Source organism: Hylobates moloch, unplaced genomic scaffold, assembly GCF_009828535.3.
Source record: "Hylobates moloch isolate HMO894 unplaced genomic scaffold, HMol_V3 SCAFFOLD_18, whole genome shotgun sequence".
NCBI classification, from domain to species: Eukaryota; Metazoa; Chordata; class Mammalia; order Primates; family Hylobatidae; genus Hylobates; species Hylobates moloch.
The window spans coordinates 3,590,891-3,605,053 of NW_026652293.1; the positions used below are offsets into that span (position 1 = coordinate 3,590,891).

Sequence of the window (14,163 nt, forward strand, 5' to 3'; positions counted from 1 at the left end):
GAATGATCCTTTAAAGACCCAAGACACGTCACTCCTCTACTTAATGCTACAAATTGTTCCCCACTTCACTCAGAGGAGCAGCCCAAGTCTTTACTATGTACTACAAAGCACTGCACATGTAGGATAGAGGCAAGGTGATGTTGCAGAAGCAGATTGAGATTTAGCCTTTAAGCCAAGAGTGAGCTCAATGAACCAACAGTATTCTAACCCCTCTCCCTCCAACCAAATTCTAATATTTATCTGCTTCATTAGAAGAACAAAAGAATTGAGCATGTCTTGTGTTCATCAGACCACACCTGGAAGGTCACCCTCAATTTCAAGGTGCCTACTTTAAAGACAGATTGACAAAGAAAGACATGTCTGATGATAACAACCAGGCTGAGGTGGGGATGTGAAAGAATACCATTTGAGGGGGTGATGCAAGGAACTGGTAAGTTTAATATGGGTAAGTAATGAACCAGAAAACAGGGTTTCAAGTGGATTTCGGCTCAATTATGACTGTAACCAAATGGGCCGCCTTGAGAAGTTTCCTGTCACTAGATCATTTTGGCAACCTCAGAACCCAGTCTCAAGGTTTTAACTGCTACCTATATGCTCAAGACTCCCAAATTTGTATTTCTAGCTTTGACCTCTCTCTCATACTCCAGACCTGGGATGATTAATTTTATGTGTCAACTAGTCTAGGCTATGGTACCAGTTGTTTGATCAAACACCAGTATAAATGTTGCAGGTAAGGTATTTTCAAAATATGATGAACATTTAAATCAGTAGACCTGGAATAAAGCAGATTACCCTCCATAATGTGGGTGGGCCTTATTCAATCAGTTGAAGGCCTTAAGAGAAAAGACCGAGGGCCCCAAGGAGGAAGAGATTCTGCCTGCAGACCACCTTTGACTCAAAAGTAGAACATCAACTCTTCCCTGGCTCTTTAGTCTGCCAGCCTGCCCTGCAGAGTTTGAATTTGCCAACTATTTAAAATGAATAAATATATAAAATATGTATGTATATATACATGCACATACATACATGTGAGTGCAACCTATTGATTCTGTTTCTCTGGAAAATCTTGACTACCATAAGACCCATAGATCTCCCTGCTTTTTTACTGTCTCTGCTTGGATGACTAGAAGTTGCAAACTTAGCATTGTGTAGGGTGTTATAAAGGAAACCAAATATTCAGATGGTTGGCTGAACTAGAATCAAGGTACTTGATCCTTTCAACTGCTGATATTCTGTAAACTTCGAAGGCATTTGTAGAAAAATGAGGGTGCACAGGCTGAAAAGGGAAAAGGGAACTATTTAAGAATTGGAGCCCAGTAGCCCTCTAAGAAATGAGATCCCAAAAGGGTGATAAGACATTTGGCATCTGAACCCATCCACTGACAGGAAGAAGACAAAAACTAATGCACAGAGTAGAATTCAGAGATCATTTAGTCTAGCTTTCTTTCGGTGCACAGTTTTGCTATAACCTAGCTAGTTGCTACTAAAACGAAATCCCTTTATTAAAATTATATTCCTTATTTTGAGCTGAGACTGGCCCGTATCTTTCATCCCAGTCTTGGTCATGGTTCTGCCATGTTAAACAATACAGAGTAAGTAAATGTACACTCTAGCCATTTATATATCCAAAGACAGCTCTGTAAACCCTCTCCTACCCATGCCTTCTTTCACAGAGCATGGGTATTTCTCAAATATTTGACCTATTTCTTAATCAAATAGGTTTCCAAACCCCTAACCATTACAACCACATTAGACACATTCTAATTTGGTAGTATCTCTCAAAGTGCCTTCACTCATCCATGCCTCCCCCTATCTAACCATCCATTCATGCATGCAGCATTTACGAGCACACAATATACAGGTAGGAGACATACAGAAATGATCAAGATATAATCCCTCTTTCATGGGGCTTGGGGAGTGAGGGAATGTTTACTGGAAGAAGAACTACAAATAAACAGACCATTATTGTGCTGTGTCATAAATGGTAGGAGAGAAAGATGAACTGGAGCTACAGGAGCCTCTAAGATAGAGTGGTATCTGGTAGGCTGTTCAGAGTAAAAGAGTCTTGACCTCAGCTGAACTTTGAAGGTTAAGGAAGAGTTAGTGGGAGGATGTAGAAGATGAATGTAGAGGATGCAGGTGGGTACGTGTGTGTGATGACATTCTAGGCAGAGAAAGTAGCCTATAGGAACTAAATACAGGGCCAGGTGCAGTGGCTCACACCTGTAATCCCGGCACTTTGGGAGGCCAAGGCGGGCAGATTGCCTGAGGTAAGGAGTTCAGGACCAGTGTGGCCAACATGGTAAAATCCTGTCTCTACTAAAAGTACAAAAATTATCCAAGCGTGATGGTGTGCATCTGTAGTCCCAGCTACTTGGGAGGCTGAGGCAGGAGAATTGCTTGAACCCGGGAGGCAGAGGTTGCAGTGAGCTGAGATCGGGCCACTGCACTCCACCATGGACGACAGAGTGAGAGTCCAAAAAAAACGACAGAGTGAGACTCAAAAAAACAAACAAACAAAAAAACTAATACAGACAGAAAGAAATATGGTCCATTAGGTGAATGCCAGTAGGGAAGAGCTCTGCAAGTAGCCGGGTATGACTGAAGGAATAGGGGGAGAAGCAAACTGGGAGCACAATATAAGTAATCACAATAAAAGTGAATCTTTATTAGGTGTTTAGTAAGTGTTAGAACTCATTTAATCCTCTCAACAACACTATCAAGGTTGTACTATTAAGCTGAAAACCAAAGAAATAAATAACTTGCCCAAGGGTTCTCCGCTGGTAAGTAGATGAACAAGGTCCTAACCCAGGAAGTACAGTTTCATGGCTCAAAGTCGTAACCACTGCCTTCCCACCAGCTCTCTGGACTTGCTCCTCATAGGAGTTTGCAGTTTATCCTAAGGCACTAGGGAGCCACCGGTGTTGGGCAGAGCAATGACTGCATAGAGACTTATTTATCTTCTAGAAAAATTTCACTCTGGCATTTGTGACAGCACAGAGGGAGAGGGCTCAAGAGTGAGGTGGGAGGCCAGTTCTGAGAGATGGTGATGGGCCTGCAAAGGTCAGCCTGAGAGGCCTGAATCAGGCTTGAACCACACCGACTAGGGTCTCAGAGGACTTAGCAGCACATAAATCACTGCCCCTCCACCATTTCTTCCCACTTTCAATCCAGGAGACAGATAGACACACACACACACACACACACACACACACACACACTCTCCCTCTCTCTCTCTCCACGTGTGTGTCTCACAAAAATGGTGTCTTCAGACAGTTTATGTGAGATGGCTGCATAATGGAGACTCAAACACATATTGGCTGTTTCAACTTTTTCCATATGGATTTTTTTTCCTATGATCCTTACAATGTGTTATTTTTGTCTTCTGGTGTAAAAGAATGTTTTTGCAACTTCACAGTTGAAACATTTTTCTACATCATAAGTAAAAATCTCTACTTTGGAATGTTTTTCTTAGCAGAAAACTTTCACTTGAGCGAGAGTCTCTTTTCCTATTACTGAGTTTACATTTGACAAAAAGTAAGACATGACACCCAGGTTAAATGCCGCAGGCTTCAATTTCAAGTTCTGGTGTGATGCCACCATCAGGTCAGCAGGTATGTCTTTTGTTCCCTTTGTGAAAACATTAGTTTTAATTAATAATCTCAATAATCTCATTTGCCTGAGGACACACGGGGATTTCAAACCTGGGAAGTTTGCTAAGGTGTTTGATTTGGCCAGAATATCAATATCACCTCTTGGGTGAACATGAAAATGTTTAGGTTTGATTTTTGAGCTTCAGTTTTCCTGTCCCTCTCCCCTAGAGAATTCTCCCAGGAACCAAGTCTAAGTAAGGGCATTTCAACTTCAAATGGGGAGAACCAAGGAAATCAGTAGAGACATCACTCCATTCATATCCATGTGTGGTCGTTATTTCTGGTAGAGAAGATATGCTGGTGGCAGAAATGTATGAGATACTCAGAAATACCTTTCCCCTCTTCAGAATGTGTTAAAGGCCAGAGTTATTCCATGATTTATCAAGCCTCTTTCTCTCCCCTCTTCTACACCATTACTTGGTCCCCCTCCATGACTTGAAGGCCTTGGCAGCCTATGAGCCTGGAGTCCAGACCACTTCATCAGACATCAGGGAGCAAAGTTCAGATGCCAAACTTGGGCTAATCCAGAGGCCACGGTACTGGTTAACAGATCTAAAAACAATTGAGGAATTTTACAGTTACTTTTTCTTTTTTACTCAAATGGGCTCACTAAATTCTTTGCTTCCTTCTATATCTCAGCAGTTAATAGCTGCTCTGTGTTAAGATGTAAAAGAATCATTGAGGACTATGCCTCCTACAGACAAGCCCACTCAACTGATCTGAAATAATCATAAATGATGTTATGGCCTTCACAAAGGACTGGGACTGTGGGCCGTGGGGGATGCATACCTGGAAGTGATATAGGGTGAGCATCTGCAGATTCTCCTGAGCTCCTCTTTCACTAAAGGCATGTATCCAAAGGTATGTGCTCTGCTTAAGAAGGTCATGGGCCGTTTTCCCGGATTCACAGATGGTCAGCTTGTAGGAAACCTAACCTACAACCTCAGCTTTTCAAGCTCCAAATAAGAAGTGCAAACATAGAAGCTGATGGTTACCAGGACAACACCAAATGCCAGTTGCTATAGAATAGAAAGAGAACACGACCAAAAGAGGCCCTGGTCAAGGGCAACTGACAAGCTACTCGGAGGAGGCTGCAAAAATAATAACAACGTGGGGACAATTATGACCACAAGTCAAGGTGCACAAAGTAAGATCCTCGGATTAGCCTACTTCTCTCTCATAAAGGCTTTAACTGGTGTTTATTCAGCATTTATGTGTTAAATTATGTAAGGCAATTATGGCATTAAGCTGACAGCCTCAGAATGACTTTTCTGTCACTCCTCCTAAAGAATCCCAGCTTAGCCCTGTCTCCAGTTACTTTCTTCAACTCTCTTCCCTCCAGTTTAATCTCCCCACTCCCTAATCCCCACTTCCTAGCTCTTTAGGGACAGCAGAGAACTATTTACTAACAACACGATATTTTACAAATCAGCACATTTTAAAGAAATAACTTGCACTGCATTTAAATAAAGTTGTACCCTAAATGAATGATATCAAAATAATGACTTTGGATCAATGAGCTGGAATCTTGAATGAACACATACAGGTAGAAAGAACATTACTTAAGACTTTTCAATTAATAGAATTTGTCATGAACCATTCAGCAAAGCATTGCTTCTGTTGTCCACTTTTTAGTATGGAAAGTTCCTTTTTCACTTAAGCAAAACCTGAAGAATGAGTTCCCTCCAGGTCCCCATTTTGGCTTCTTTGCTATGTCTGTGAATGTTTTACCTTATTTTTCTTTTTGTGAGACAAGGTCTCACTCTGTTGTCCAGGCTGGAGTGCAGTGCCACAGTTGGCTCACTGTGATCTCTGCCTCAGGGGCTCAAATGATCCTCTCACCTCAGCCTCCTGAGTAGCTAGGACTACAGGTGTGTACCACCAGGCTCTACTCATTTTTAAATTTTCTGTAGAGACAAGGTGTCACTATATTGCCCAGGCTGGTCTCAAACTTCCAGGCTCAAGCGATCCTCCCACCTTGGCCTCCCAAAGTGCTAGGATTATAGGCATTAGCCACCATGCCTGGCCATGTTTTACCTCTTATTTCATTCATTCATTCATCGAATGAATAATCATTGAACAGCTACTAGATGCTAGGCATTGTTTGAGCTGTTGGTGTACATCGGTGAATAAAATGGGAAAACATCTTCATTCTCATGGAACTTCTGTTCCAACAGGGAAAGGCAGACAATCAACAATTCACCCCCATTATGTGTATAATAAATAACTAGAGCATATCATGTGTTAGGGGATGGTCAAGTGCTAGAGCAAAAAGTAAAAAGTGGAGAGTGAGGGGGTGAGTGGGGATGTCAGTTGAAGTTTTAAACAGAATGGTCCAGGTAAGCCTCACTTTGAAGGTGATATGTGAATCAAGACTTGAAGGAGATGAGGGAATCTGTGATGCAAATATGCAGGGGAAAGAAGAGCCACGTGACCTTTATAGGTTTTCCTTCTGTGTTATAAATTGCTGTGCTGTGCATCAAATTCTCCAGTGTAGAGGGAAAAAAAAATTGCTTCCTTCCACCCTTCCGGATCTTTGGTCTACAAATTGACATAAGACAGATTAACAGAGGAAAAATAATTTTAATTATGTACAGATGCATGGGAATCCCACGAGGAAGCAGCCAGATGACTGAAACTAATGTATCATCTGAGCTACAGAGAAGAATAGGGGTTTGGTGCTTCTGAGGGGTGGTGAAGGCAAATTATGGGAAGGTGAGAAGAGGAAATGGACGGTGAATAAAGGTTGCCTTGGTATGCAGATTTAAGTCCCTTAGGTGATAAAAGCTGTCTCTTGGTAGCTTTCTTCCTGCTACAGATGCCTTTACTAATGAACATTAATGAGCATTTCCTCCATAAATGTACATTTTCTTTATAAAAGGGGAAATTTATACTTTATTTTAGGCAGCTGAGGGAAAGGTAAAAGAGCATTTCCTATGTTGGCTGGTTCTCAGTTTCTTTTAGCTTAAAATAATATGCCAAAGTGGCATATTTTGGAGCAACATCTTCTAAACCCCTTCACCAGCATCTCTGGATCATTCTTCCAAGCCATTCATTATCCATACCTCTCAGTGTCATACCAGAAACACCTATTAAAACATGCACGTGCTTCCTGGCTGTCAAAACAAATGGAAGAGAATGGGACTCTGAAGCAACCACTGTGAACTTCCCTTCAGAATACTACTAACCCTTGTCTTTCAACTGGATACCTCTGAAGACCATTCTCTGTGAAGTCCACGGAGGAGCTCAAATAGATATTGTGGGGCTCTGCAGGAGACCATGTTTATGCTCTTCCATAGCTAAAAAAAAAACCTCTTAGTTACTTTTCATTATTTTTGAGTATTGACTTATTCTGAGAATAGCCTCCCTTAAACCACATCCTTATGGTTCTGCAATCCCTTTGTCCTCACCTTTGCTCGTGAGCTCCTCACTGTGCCCACATATCTGCTGCTCTGCTGTCTGAGCTAATCCTAAGCTCTTTGCACAGCCACACAGATGCATGGCCTGGCAGCACTCTTTCCTGCCCGTCCTCTCCTACTGCCTACGCCTCTACAACAAGATCTGGACATCTTAGGAGTGAAATCTGAAAAACCACATCACAGGTATGAAGAACAGACAATGAAAACAATTTAAAATAATTATATGGCTCTAAGTTGAGAGTGACTGGGGACTTCATTATCCCTCCTTTTCACATTCTTCAGAGAGCAGAAGCAGCTTTCAAAGCCACAGTATAATCAGCAAATCAAGCTTTCCTTTAGGCTAGCAGCCTGTGCAGGATTTAATGACAGAGGGGAGAGGACACTTGCCTGCCTATTGCCCAAGCCAATAAGAAGATAATCAAGAGGCTTGATCTTAGATGACAGTGATTCCTGAGATGAATGCTCGATTGTTGAGTTTTTAGAAGCCCCTGACTTTGTAAGTATACAAACTACAGAAAAGGTACTATTAAATATGAACTGTCAATACTGGGGGCAAGTCCCTTATTAATAAACCACCTTAGAAGTTAGCCTGATGTATAGGAAACACTGTGCTTCCCCCTACACTGAAGGTCTGGGTGTGGACTCTGTCCACTCAAAAGAACACACGCTTGATCAGTCCTACCTGTGGCTAGCAGGTAAGTACACAGAGCTGCAGATGGTCAGAATACTTGAAAAGGGGACCCAGCATCTAGACAAAAGCTCTAATTATTAATAATGTGAATAGCACTTTCAGCAGCTCAAGAACAATCCTTCAAAATGAATGAAAAAGAAATGAGAAGCTGATTGGAGTGGCTTCATTATGGGTAAGCATTCGCTTAATGTAGTCTTAGGAGGAATTCAAAAATATGCCCTTTACTAGGCTGTTACAGAAATTCATTTCCTTTTTGTAAGAATACTTTGTTTTTATGTCCGTATATTATAGCTAGCAAATATATTAATTAACACCCTGATTACACTTCCATCAAAAGGGATCATTCAGGGGAGTGGTAAGAAGTTATTAAAGAAGAAAACCTATGAAAAGTGCCTATTTTGCTAGACACAATAGCAGAACTTTAGGGTGATAAGGGCAAATATATGAGAATACTAATTCAAGCGCATACAATTCCTGCCTCAATTTTCAGAATTAGAGAGTTTTGAAGTTGAAGACGATCTTAAAGATCCTAATCCTATTCCTTCTCTTAGCTTAAAGGAAATTGAGGCCCAATATTACAACCTATCAGATGCCCTCTGGAAACACAAGACAACACAGGGCATACAGTCTGAGACTGACATGGTTTAGCTGTGTCTCCACCCAAATCTCAGTACTCCCATAATTCCCACATATTGTGGGAGGGACCAGGTGGGAGAAAATTGAATCATGAGGGCAGTTTCCCCCATACTATTCTTATGGTGGTGACTGAGTCTCACGAGATCTGATGGTTTGATAAGGGGAGGCTGTTTTGCTTGGTTCTCATTCTCTCTTTGTTTGCTGCCATCCATGTAAGACATGACTTGCTCCTCCTTACCTTCCGCCATGATTGTGAGGCCTCCCCACCCACATGGAACTGTACGTCCTTAAACCTCTTTCTTCATAATTTACCCAGTCTCAGGTACGTCTTTATCAGCAGTGTGAAAACTGACTAATATAGAGACCTCATGATCCAAGCAGCCCCAGGACCTGTGGAGTTGCTGGTGGGAGAGGTCTGTGTGTCAGTTCTGCTGGGAGCACCCAAGGAAGAGATGAAATGGGTCCTGTTCTTAAGCAACTGTGAAGAACAAGAAAGAAGGCTACAGCTCTGACCAGGGCTGACTAGTGAAGAAGTCCATGGCGGCCGACCCTGAGTCTACAGAGAGGAGGACTTGCCTCAGAGTGATCAGACTGTAGCACTGTGTGCTGCATATCCTAGGAGGAGGAGCTGGCGTGTTAAAAAGTCAGGTATACAGATGTGTTCTTATTCTCACTCCCATCTAGGTCTTGAGCCCACTCCTACATGGGGGAAGGGGAGGCCTGAGCTCTTTGTTCTTTCTCTTTCCTCATTCATATTCTCATGTACTGTCTTCTCTCTCTTGTTCTTCTGGTAGCCACTCAACACGAGGCAAGACACTGAGGTTCAAGTTTAGGTTCAGTGAGGAGCAAAGAGACCCCATAAACCTCTAGCCCATACCTCGTCTTACTCTGCACATAGCCAGCAATGACCCTGAATTTATGTATGGATACTTTAGGGACCACAGAGGGAAAAAAGGTGATTGGCAGGGCAGAGTTTATTAATATAAGGTATCCTTCTCAAATCCCATTTGGGCATGTCCAAGGACTGAGAAGCAGGTTGATGGGGCTGCCATTGGCTAAGACTGAGACAATGTGAGCACCAAAAAATAAATACATAACTAAGTAATGAACTGTAAACTAATGAAACACAGGGAAGTGGCACATCCATATAGAAAATAAATATAGAAACGAATTGGGGGAAGGAGCTCATGTTTTCAAAAGAATGCCTAGTGCCACTGGTAAGTGCCAAAGTCAGAAAATCATTCTGCAACCATCAGGGTAAAACTGGCTCAGGCAAAAATAACCCATAACACTAAGTCTAGGGGGACATTTTGACAAAGAGCAGAGTATTTGCATGGTCTTCAAGTATCTTCCATATATTGCTTATTAGCTGCAAGGCCAAAAAAAAAAAAAAAGTAGCTATGGTAACAGTGGATAAATCAGACAAAATTCATTCTTCAGGATGATGAAAATTAACATCTCCAATGGGCAGCACTGGACATGGTGTCCCTCCAGATGACATACCCTGACAAGGATATAATACTTCTTATGTAGTATTCCTGCCCAGAATGCATAATATCAATCTCATCATGAGGATACTTCAAAATTATGAGTGTTCTATTAAATAAGGGATAACTATACTCTTTAATGTCATAAAAGACAAAAAAAGGCTACGGACATTTTCCAGATTAAAGAAGATCCTAGAACTCCAACTACATGTCAGTCAGGCATTTTTCCACTCTCTTCTATGTGAGAAATCAGGCTGGGGGTTAATAATAGGGTTTAGCATTCCTTACATGAATAATCTGCAGGTGGAAAATCAGTTTTTAAAATTTCACAGGCCTCTTACATAACCCAGCCCATGTTGAGGCTTGCAAAAATGAAACCAGCATTGTCCTTGAAGGTGTGCCTGTCAATCAGTCACAATCCCATTTTGCCTCTGGGCTCTGCTTCTTAACTAGTATTTTTTTCCCTGAATTGTGAATTCACAGCATTTTGACCACAGCTTTTGCTCTGTGGCAAAAATCAATTTATCCTTATAGAAAGATTTATAGTATAGAAATGGATTTATACTTATATTATTCTACCTTGGTTGATGGGTCTTTAATCTCCTTTCCAACTGAACTTTCAAAAACGTAACCCGTGAGGAGATAAACAGTCCATATAATAAAAATAACTTCCTTAACCGAGCTGGACACAACTGACCTTAATCTGAGGCCCTAGTTCATTCGCAAATTAAAAACACATCAAATAAATTATATCACTTCTTCCACTTTGCATTTTAGGCTTTATTTATTTAGATGATAGCTATTAGACATAAATAGAAACTAATCTATTTTTGCATCACCCTCCCTTACCCCACAAATACACAGAACCTGCTGGAACTGCTGGAACTAGATCAGACCTCTCCCCTGCCTTCCAATGACAAGATACCAGGGGCCCCATTTCAAAGATGAGGCAATCATAGCCAGGGGCTGACTTAAGGGTATGCATGCACGCAATGACAGAGGCAAGGTTAGGATGCTTGCTGGGCTCAGAGAAGTGTTATCTCTCTACTCTTCTAAACAAATGCAAAACATCATGAAATTATGCACTTTATGGTCTAGCTCTCTAGCTTGTCTTGCAAATCACTACCATGATTTGATGCATGCCATTTAATTTCCCACTATTTGAATAGTCCCAACACTCTCCCCATGGCAACAGAAATAAAAGTTTGTGAATTTTGTGCCAAAAGAATAGTAGAAAGAGTCACAGTGACAAAGGGCCACTGAAACAGAAGATAGTGCTATTATTATGCATTAGTTACATTTACTGGTGGTAAATCTACAAGAGATGCATTCATGTCAGACAGTGTGGATAAAAAATAACTCTCCCCAAGGCCCTAATATCCCCAAGCACAAGAGAGGCTACGTTTATACAGCATAGTATCTTTGGAAAATAATCTCTGGCTTTGAATCCAAGACGGAAGCTGAGATTTGCTTGAGTGCATGAGGAAATGGAAAGAGAGTGATGAAAAGCTACTGTCATGAACACATTACACTTTTTAAGCAGCGAGAAATTCGTTTAATAAATCGATTGAAGCCTGGAATCTAATTAAATCTTAAAGAGGTATCAACCTGAAATGCTAATAAGCTCACACTCAAACTGTATACACGGAAGCTCTGCTGTGCGTGCCTTTAATAATGCATTACCGAAAGTATATTCTGTATTCATTATAGCAGTACAGCAACGTGACATGAATTATTTCCACTCTCTACTTTGGATACAAATATCTTCATGCAGGCAATCTATTTAGCCACATTCCCCCTCCCAGTGAAGGTGAGTGAGATGTGGCTTTCAAGGGCTGGGATCATGGTTTTAAAAAAGGAAGCTGAAACTTAGCAAGGAAGCATACGTACCTTTTATCCAGACAAACAACGAAGGGAGTATTCTTCTATCTAATTACTGGCACCCTGTGTTTAAATAATTTGAACTTGTAAGGCCAATAATGCAAAGTGCAAAATTGCATTAGAGAAACTAAAGCTTCCATTAGTTCAGTTTCCAGTGGCAGCACATTTTCAGATAGACACCAGCAGCAGCAGGTACTGTAATCCCACAGTTTAACTCTCCTTGAGATGCTCCAAAAAGGTGGCTGAGTTCTAAGAACTGTGCTCTATTTGTGATCTGGGAGTGATTTGGGGACTGGGAGGTGCAAAAGAGTTCTTTTTAGTGGTGAGCAGATGATGACATCTAGGCTTGGCTATAGATTACTGCCGGCACTCTCTTAACTGGTTTACTGCTTCTGCCTCAACACAGTACAGTGCTGTAAAACTTCTTATCTCAAAACCCTTCCACATCTCCCCATCTAACTCAGATACAAACCAAAGGATGCACTATCGTTTACAAAGTCCACTCCCCCACCCTCATCTCCTGCCACTCTCCTGGTCACTCCACATTCCATGACAGCCACACTGGCCTTCTTGCTATTCCTTGAGCACTTTGGGCACACCTCTGGCACTGGCTGTACCTTCTTCCTGGAACACTTCTCCAAATACCCACATGACTCCCATAATCTCCTCCAAGTCTTCATCAGATATCACCTTCTCAATGAGGCCTACGCTGATCATTCATTGACACTCGATCCTCGTTATTCACAAATTGTGTATTTGCAAGTTCACCTCACTAAAATTTATTTGTAACCTCAAAATCAATACTTGAGGCACTTTTGTGGCCATTCACAGACAAGTTCCATGCAGCAAAATATGTACATCACCCAGTGAGGTCTGAAGTGCTGCTGAGGACCTCAGCTGGGTGAGATCCGACAAGGCCCATGCCGCCTCCATGCTTTAGCTCTCATACTATGAGTATCCTTTCTGCCACCTATTGAGTGCCATGTTTTTCACATTTTTGGGTTTTTGGCGATTTCATTGCTAAAAGTGACCCCCAAGCACAGTAATGAAGTGCTGTCTAGCGTTGCTAAGTACTGGAAGGCTGTGATGAGTCTTAGGGAGAAAACACAAGTGTTAGAAAAGCTTTATTCAAGCACAAGTTATGGTGCTGTTGGCCGTGAGTTCAATGTGAATGAATTGACTACATATGGTAAAGAAGGCATCTTTTAAGCAGAAACACTAAAAAAAACAAAGTTATGTATTATCAGTTGATGAGAAGGTTGTAACCAGAGGCTAGCAGGAACCTAACCCTGTATTTCCCCTAGAAGCAATGGCCCAGTGGTCACTAATTCAGTGTTCCTAAAGTGATATTGACTGTATACTGCAACCCTTCCCCCAGAACTCCAAGTCCCCCTCACCCTGCTCTACTTTTGCCATAGCATTTATCACGTCCTAACACACCGTATCATTCGCTTATTTATTAGGTTAATTATCTGTCTTGCCAGCTGGAGAGTAAGCTATGTGAGCGTATGTGCTTTTGCCTGTTTTGTTCACTGCTATATCCCCGGCACAAAGCACAGTTGCTGGCACATAATAGGCACTCAACAAATATTTGTTCGATCAGTGAATGGATAGATGGATGGAGTCACAGCCTCCCCTGAAGCAGAGATCTGACAAGTGCCTTCCTAGAGGATAAGTCCCACATGAGTGTATCCAGGAAAATAAAGGAATAAGGTGGGGACTCTGTCCTGGAGGGGAGCTATCAGGGAGAGGTCAGCTGAGCCTAAAGGGAAGCAGAGGCTGGATGGGGAACAAAGTTTATCTGCAGGCTCTGAAACTGAACCCAGGTAGAGAGCTGCCAGGTTTCTAGAGGCAGACTGTAGATGGAAAGTACAAGACAGCAAGGGGTGCAGGATATAACGGGCTCCAAACAGAAATGGGGGGTGCCAAGCACCATCATATTTGCATTAATCCTTAGTAACTAAAATCCCTGGTGTTGTGCCTCCTGGAATAAGCTCCATAGAGTTGCCCATGTAAGCAGCAGCTTCATTACGTATCAATAGCTGCAGCTCCAGGTCTTCCCTGGCAACTATTTATGCCTAGTGTTCCATTACTGGAATGCAAAGCATGTGGGAGTTACTTATATCCTACTGCTCAATGTCATCGCCGAGGTCTGATTGCAAATATTCAAAAAATTGCAACCTCAGGCACAAATGGGTTAATTGCTGGCTCAACTTTGATTCCTCAGCTTGCAGTCTGTCCATGGGATTTCAATACAGAGGTGAGGTCTCTCTCAATCCTGATTCACCTCCAGCACACTTTGGACCTTGGTGTCAGTAACCCTGGAGGGTGACTACACCTTGTTCTACCCCAAATGAACTTCCAATAGCTATGTAATTCATATTGTGTCAGTTTAG

General features: G+C 41.9%; 1 protein-coding gene and 1 long non-coding RNA gene across 5 annotated transcripts in view; one reads left to right on the top strand and one right to left on the bottom strand.

Annotated features, from left to right (window-relative positions):
• HHAT (hedgehog acyltransferase) overlaps positions 1-14,163 on the bottom strand; it is a 352,332-nt gene that overhangs the window by 195,605 nt on the left and 142,564 nt on the right. The gene's annotated exons all lie outside the window — the stretch shown is intronic.
• Positions 4,723-7,451, top strand: LOC131381861 (uncharacterized). The gene is made up of 3 exons (XR_009210869.1): positions 4,723-4,800; positions 7,141-7,255; positions 7,355-7,451. It is a non-coding gene; the product is annotated as an uncharacterized LOC131381861 (long non-coding RNA).